The following is an 8,621-nucleotide window of genomic DNA, read 5'->3' as shown; positions in this document are numbered from 1 at the left end:
CTGGGGGAGGCAACACAAGCGGTCAGCTCTGGATGCCTGGCTGCTACTGGCCCGTACGATCCAATCAAGAGCCAGCAAGCAAGCAGAAGTTAGCTGCACGGCGCTCGGGCTACAGAGAGTCTTCGGACGCCTCTCGGCAGCCGTCCCTCCCCTCGGTTCCCCTGCCGGGTTCACCGAGATATCTGCAGCCTGTTTATTGTGTCGGCGAGAGCGTCAAAGATCGAATGTCCGGAAATGTCCCCGGATTTCTCTTCACGGCAAAGCCAAAGAGAGATCCAACGCGTTTCGGGGGGGGGCTTAACCCAAGTCCAAACAGGAAGTCACTCCAATGCAATGCCAAGTCAATGGCTTGACCTCCCCTTCATCAGGGCTGAGAAACAAAACGACATAAAAGGTTCGGTGCAGTCCTGACTGCACGGGACAAGAAGGCAGAAGAGAAACCCAACGCGTTTCGGGGGGCTCGACCTCCCTTCATCAGGGCTGAGAAACAAGAATTTTTGTAGGCTCCGTGTCCTGACCTGTCCGTTCACTGCATTAGGGATCTGCTGCCATTGCTGACGTGTGTTAAAAAAAAGTCACCAGTACCCTCCCCGCCCCCTCTCTCTTCATCACACTGATCCACATTGACAATATCAGCAGATCGCCCCGAAACGCGTAAAACATTCTCCACCTAAACCCGTCATTCCCGGGACTTTGTATATTCACTCTACAGAACCTGGGCCGCCATTGTTCACACATGCGACGGGTCCTCTTCTCGCCAGCTTCCATCTGCGGAACCTGCACACGGGCCGCGTCCACCGATCAAGGTTGGAGATCACTGTGTATATATTATTATCTTGTGTGATGTGAGATGATGTAAGAGGCCCCCAGGGGCCCGGGCCAGGTGTGAGGGGCCGATATAATCTGGAGCTTGGGAGGAGCCGATCACACGAGCCCGACGTGACGGTGAAATGGAGACGATCCCGCTACAAAGAATCTCTTCTGGTTACTCCTCAGCGTCCTGTTCTCTTCGTTACTAAACGTCGCAGATTTCTGCTGCAGACTGCCAATCCCCGCAAAGCGCGTCGGCCTCGCCGTCCACCTTCAATAAAACTTTATTAAATGACAATGTCTGGCGCACTCACAGACATCATTGTCACAATGATAATTGTGATCAATCCCGATTAACAACGCGTAGAGTGCGTCCTCTCCGACGGGTTTCAAGGTTAGGACCTCTTCGTCGGAGCTCAGACATTGTTGTTTAATAAAGTTTTGTTGACGATGAGGCTGCGCCCTCCATGGAGTGGATCGGAAGAGGCAGGTCTGTGGGGTTGGTTAGGCAACACATATAAAGTCATTTGGTATACACTCTGCGGAGGAAGGATTGAGGACATCGCACCATCACCTCTACGTCAGGCTCCGCCCTTCCGGGAAGGCTTTCCACAGGAAACTGCCCCCGCTCAGCCTGAACCCCAGTACGGTCGAGTGGGGTTCAGTACGGTCGAGTGTAAGCTCCTCTGTACAGAGACTGATGTGACTGTGGGGGAGGGGACATTAGAGTGTAAGCTCCTCTGTACAGAGACTGATGTGACTGTGGGGGAGGGGACATTAGAGTGTACTCTCCTCTGTACAGAGACTGATGTGACTGTGGGGGAGGGGACATTAGAGTGTAAGCTCCTCTGTACAGAGACTGATGTGACTGTGGGGGGGGGGGCATTAGAGTGTAAGCTCCTCTGTACAGAGACTGATGTGACTGTGGGGGGGGGGGCATTAGAGTGTAAGCTCCTCTGTACAGAGACTGATGTGACTGGGGGGGGGGGGGGAACATTAGAGTATAAGCTCCTCTGTACAGAGACTGATGTGACTGTGGGGGAGGGGACATTAGAGTGTAAGCTCCTCTGTACAGAGACTGATGTGACTGTGGGGGGGGGGGCATTAGAGTGTAAGCTCCTCTGTACAGAGACTGATGTGACTGTGGGGGAGGGGACATTAGAGTGTAAGCTCCTCTGTACAGAGACTGATGTGACTGTGGGGGGGGGGGACATTAGAGTGTAAGCTCCTCTGTACAGAGACTGATGTGACTGTGGGGGGGGGGGACATTAGAGTGTAAGCTCCTCTGTACAGAGACTGATGTGACTGTGGGGGGAGGGGACATTAGAGTGTAAGCTCCTCTGTACAGAGACTGATGTGACTGTGGGGGGGGGGGCATTAGAGTGTAAGCTCCTCTGTACAGAGACTGATGTGACTGTGGGGGGGGGGGATATGAGAGTGTAAGCTCCTCTGTACAGAGACTGATGTGACTGTGGGGGGGGGGGCATTAGAGTGTAAGCTCCTCTGTACAGAGACTGATGTGACTGTGGGGGGGGGGGACATTAGAGTGTAAGCTCCTCTGTACAGAGACTGATGTGACTGTGGGGGGGGGGGACATTAGAGTGTAAGCTCCTCTGTACAGAGACTGATGTGACTGTGGGGGGGGGGGACATTAGAGTGTAAGCTCCTCTGTACAGAGACTGATGTGACTGTGGGGGGGGGGGACATTAGAGTGTAAGCTCCTCTGTACAGAGACTGATGTGACTGTGGGGGGGGGGGACATTAGAGTGTAAGCTCCTCTGTACAGAGACTGATGTGACTGTGGGGGGGGGGGACATTAGAGTGTAAGCTCCTCTGTACAGAGACTGATGTGACTGTGGGGGGGGGGGACATTAGAGTGTAAGCTCCTCTGTACAGAGACTGATGTGACTGTGGGGGGGGGGGACATTAGAGTGTAAGCTCCTCTGTACAGAGACTGATGTGACTGTGGGGGGGGGGGACATTAGAGTGTAAGCTCCTCTGTACAGAGACTGATGTGACTGTGGGGGGAGGGGACATTAGAGTGTAAGCTCCTCTGTACAGAGACTGATGTGACTGTGGGGGAGGTACATGTCATAGGTGGGCGGTGTCTGATAGGCAGACAGGTCCGGTGTGCTCCAGATAGCTCTGAGCTTCACTATGTCCAATGGGAATTGCCCCGGCTGCCGTATGACACCGAGCACCCCCACCCCCGACTTCTCATAACCAACTGGCCAACCTTAAGCTCCTCTGTACAGAGACTGATGTGACTGTGGGGGAGGTACATGTCATAGGTGGGCGGTGTCTGATAGGCAGACAGGTCCGGTGTGCTCCAGATAGCTCTGAGCTTCACTATGTCCAATGGGAATTGCCCCGGCTGCCGTATGACACCGAGCACCCCCACCCCCGACTTCTCATAACCAACTGGCCAACCAGCACTGCAAACTCTGCCACCAATCTGGAGGTCAGTAGTCACGTCTCTTCACACATATATACACACTGAAAGAGCACACATACACACACTGATAGAGCACACACTGATAGAGCACACATACACACACTGATAGAGCACACATACACACACTGATAGAGCGCACATACACACACTGATAGAGCGCACATACACACACTGATAGAGCGCACATACACACACTGATAGAGCGCACATACACACACTGATAGAGCGCACATACACACACTGATAGAGCGCACATACACACACTGATAGAGCGCACATACACACACTGATAGAGCGCACATACACACACTGATAGAGCGCACATACACACACTGATAGAGCGCACATACACACACTGATAGAGCGCACATACACACACTGATAGAGCGCACATACACACACTGATAGAGCGCACATACACACACTGATAGAGCGCACATACACACACTGATAGAGCGCACATACACACACTGATAGAGCGCACATACACACACTGATAGAGCGCACATACACACACTGATAGAGCGCACATACACACACTGATAGAGCGCACATACACACACTGATAGAGCGCACATACACACACTGATAGAGCGCACATACACACACTGATAGAGCGCACATACACACACTGATAGAGCGCACATACACACACTGATAGAGCGCACATACACACACTGATAGAGCGCACATACACACACTGATAGAGCGCACATACACACACTGATAGAGCGCACATACACACACTGATAGAGCGCACATACACACACTGATAGAGCGCACATACACACACTGATAGAGCGCACATACACACACTGATAGAGCGCACATACACACACTGATAGAGCGCACATACACACACTGATAGAGCGCACATACACACACTGATAGAGCGCACATACACACACTGATAGAGCGCACATACACACACTGATAGAGCGCACATACACACACTGATAGAGCGCACATACACACACTGATAGAGCGCACATACACACACTGATAGAGCGCACATACACACACTGATAGAGCGCACATACACACACTGATAGAGCGCACATACACACACTGATAGAGCGCACATACACACACTGATAGAGCGCACATACACACACTGATAGAGCGCACATACACACACTGATAGAGCGCACATACACACACTGATAGAGCACACATACACACACTGATAGAGCACACATACACACACTGATAGAGCACACATACACACACTGATAGAGCACACATACACACACTGATAGAGCACACATACACACACTGATAGAGCACACATACACACACTGATAGAGCGCACATACACACACTGATAGAGCGCACATACACACACTGATAGAGCACACATACACACACTAATAGAGCGCACATACACACACTGATAGAGCGCACATACACACACTGATAGAGCACACATACACACACTGATAGAGCACACATACACACACTGATAGAGCACACATACATTGATAGAGCACACATACATTGATAGAGCGCACATACACACACTGATAGAGCGCACATACACACACTGATAGAGCGCACATACACACACTGATAGAGCACACATACACACACTGATAGAGCACACATACATTGATAGAGCGCACATACACTGATAGAGCGCACATACACACACTGATAGAGCACACATACACACACTGATAGAGCGCACATACACACACTGATAGAGCGCACATACACACACTGATAGAGCACACGCACACATACATTGATAGAGCGCACATACACTGATAGAGCGCACATACACACACTGATAGAGCACACACACTGATAGAGCTCATATACACACTAATAGCGCACACATAAACACACACTGATAGAGCACACATGTACACACAAATAAAGCACACATACACCCTGATAGAGCACACACTAATAGAGCACACATATATACACACACTGATAGAGCACACATACACACATACAGTGACAACACACTCGCACACATTGACACAGCACACTTTACACACACACACATACCGTGACAGAGCACACACACACATACTGACACACATACACACAGAGTTATAGAGCACACATACATACAATGACACAGCACACACACACACATAGTGAGAGCGCACACACACTGACACAGCACACACACACACATAGTGAGAGCGCACACACACTGACACAGCACACACACACACATAGTGAGAGCGCACACACACATACTGACACAGCACACTTGTACACACACATAGTGAGAGCGCACACACACATCTCCTGCACGTGGCTGGCTCCTGGCAGGCCGGTTATCAGCGTGAAGTTGATAATGAGGTTCAGCTGCATTGGTGGCGGCGCTGTTAACAATCACAGATCAGCGGGCCGTGAACACAACACTGAGCGACACCTCGTGCGCTTCCCGGCGAGCGGCTCAGCGAGAGCGATAAATAATTCACACCATAACAATCACCCGATTATCCCGGCACCGCCGCGCGCCACGTGGACTCAGTCTGCGGGAATTCTCCACCAGCGCTGACCCAAATATCTCCGCTCACAAGTGCTGACCACTGAACTCTGAACTACCAGACCGGGGGGGGGGCAACTCCACATCTCCTGGTGCATTCCCCATAGTGTCACCCCCTCCGTGTGCCTGATTACATGTGACATGTTTCACCCCTCTGGGTGTGGCACAAATTACATGTAGAGAGGGGTGACCACAGCCAGGTGCAGGAAAGAGGGGGGGGCAGTTATACCCCAAATATTGCTCTATTACTCTGCCCCAATAAGCCGGGCCCATCGCTGAGCTTCGCTCTCTCTGTTTCCTCCTCCGGCCTTCTCCCTAAATCATTCCCCGGCGTGCCCGCTCTTCAGTGCGGTGGCGCGGAGCCAAGGTGGCGAATGTTCAGTGTCATGAAGTCACGTGACTGCCCAGAGCCAATGCAGCGGAAGCTGCCGGTGGCATGAGGTCATGTGTCTGCCCGCAGCCAATCCAGAGAAAGCTGGCAATCTGACGATGTCACGGACATTTTCCCAGGAGTGCTGCGAGCACGCTGCAACAGTACATCTCTCATGCGTTCTTATATCCTCAGCGGGCCATGGCCGTCAGTGTGACGGACCCGCAGCAATTACCTGCTCTGGGGTAAGAAGGTGCTATAGTGCGCACTGGTGACAGGTGCACTTTTATGTTGGGGGCAGTACAAAGTCAATTTTAGGTCCAGGTATGTAACTTGTCTCCTCCAAGTGATAGAGCGGCAGTGCAATCAGCGTGCGGCGCCCCCTAGAGGCTTCCCCCTGCAGGGACAACCAGACTGACTTCTGCTTTGTAGGTCAGTCAGTAATAAATCACTGTCCTCATAATGGCCTCTATAGGCATTTGTTGTCTCCATCTGTCATCGGAGTGCAGGAACTCCATAAAGCCAATTACACCCCCCCCCATGCCCCACCCCCTCCCCCGGGGACAGGCGGCCCCGTCTGCTGGCCGTAGAGATGCCATCTGAAGGCAGGGACCGTGCTTGCCCAACTCAGGGCCATCATCATCATCATCGCCTACTTGGAGCAGTGATTGCCAGTAAGCGGAGTCCAATCCCTTAATACAATCAGTCTGTTGTGACGGCAGCGCTAATCCCCCCGTCATCCCCTGTAAGGTGACCTCCGACTAACGAGCATGACTTCATTAACGAAGCTCCGGCATTAGTGGAAGAACAATAGTGTGTAATGTGCGTGCAGATATATCACAGTCTTCAATCGCTCTCTACTCCCCGTATATATGGTGTATCAGCAGCAGGACAACAACCCAGAGCGCAAAGAGGACACTGTGTGTAATATCTCCGACCAAATACAGTAGGGTGCCTGTCGTGGGTCTGAGGTCTGTGTATATGGCTGAGAACTCATCCAATAATAACAATCTCTGCGTCCAGGGCCGGATTTCCCACAAGGCCAACCAAGGCCTGGGGCAGCAGGGGTGTGGAACTCCCTGCTGCAGTTCCGGGTGACGGGCGGGCAGTGGCGTCACGTGTTACAATATAAGGAAGACATTACAATTACAATACAATTCAAGACGATGGTAAGGAGGGCCCTGCCCCTGAGGGCTTACAATCTAAAAGGGGAGGGGCCAGTGGTACATGAGGAGGGAGCTGTGTGGGGATGAATTGTTTGAGGGTGATGGTTGAACGCTTAGGTTGAGGTGGGATCGGCTTCCCTGAAGAGATGAATCTTTAGGGATCGCCTAAAGGCAGTCGGTGTGGGTGATAGACGGACAGGTTGGGGTAGAGAGTTCCATAGGATGGGAGAGGCTCTAGTGAAGTCCTGGAGGGGAGTATGGGAGGAATTGATGAGGGAGCTGGAAAGCAGGAGGTCTTGTGAAGAGCGGAGGGGACGGTTAGGGTGATACTTTGAGACGAGGTTGGAGATATAGCCGGGGGCGGAGTTGTGGACGGCTTTGTACGCGGTTGTCAATATTTTGTGCTCTGAAGGCTTCAAGAAAGCTCTCCACAAGCTTGTACACTTTGTGGTGATACAAGCCCAGGCCCGTATGTACAGAACCCGAGGGAGTTATCTCAGCTGTTGTTTTTTTGGACCATGGAAGCCTCTTCACTGAAAGGATTTCACAAATGAGACCCCCAAACTCCTCCCCGCAGGAGTGGGATGTGTCTACTGATGAGGATGGTGCTTCTCCAGATTGTATCCTATACTTCGTCCATAACGCATTCATTGTGTTTGCAGTTAAAGGGCCGTTCCACCCAAAGTGATATTTGGTTGTAGGTGGAGGCATGGCACCCGTGTCTTGGACACTCCTCATCGTCATTCCCAACTCTGTCCCCAGCCACCTTTGTGTGTTGCAGCTCCTCTGAGATATAAAATCCAGCAGGGATGGGGGAAGCCCCTCAAGAATGGAGTCCCCCCGGGAGATAGAAGAGGCTGTCAGGGGGTTAGAGTCTCGCTCACCCGCCACTTTTTGGGTGGAGTGCCCCCTCCAGTCAGCTCCTTTGCAGAGATTTGGATTGTGCACCGTCTGGTGGGGGTGGAAGGTGCCTGGCCGGGGGAGGGGCTTGTGAGGCAATCTCAGTCTAGGACCTGAATAGAACGTCTTATAGAGGAATTTCTGTCACCATAGGAAAGCCTTTGTTGGGCTCAGACGGTCAGCCGGGGATCAGGACTTTGGATTTGGGGAATAATTGAGGACATTTCCGGGCAGATCGGCACCAGAGCCGCATCCTGCTGGCCTCTATTCCGGACCTGTTCCCTTTCCCGAGTGGGATGGATGGGGGTCCCCGGACCTCCTCGGGGATTGCAGGTCCTTCTAATGGGTGTCACATCCTCACAATGCCCCGGCAGCTGTTTCTGGCCAGACTCAGACGGTGCATTGTGCTCC

General features: G+C 52.2%; 1 protein-coding gene across 2 annotated transcripts in view; it reads left to right on the top strand.

Moving 5' to 3' along the window:
- The window catches only part of LOC108801194 (unconventional myosin-Ig-like), a 119,532-nt gene that overhangs the window by 96,070 nt on the left and 14,841 nt on the right, over window positions 1-8,621 (top strand). The gene's annotated exons all lie outside the window — the stretch shown is intronic.

The sequence above is a fragment of the Nanorana parkeri genome, unplaced genomic scaffold (assembly GCF_000935625.1).
Source record: "Nanorana parkeri isolate BGI_ZX_2015 unplaced genomic scaffold, ASM93562v1 scaffold2245, whole genome shotgun sequence".
Taxonomy (NCBI): domain Eukaryota; kingdom Metazoa; phylum Chordata; class Amphibia; order Anura; family Dicroglossidae; genus Nanorana; species Nanorana parkeri.
This window is presented reverse-complemented; position numbering and strand designations above follow the sequence as displayed.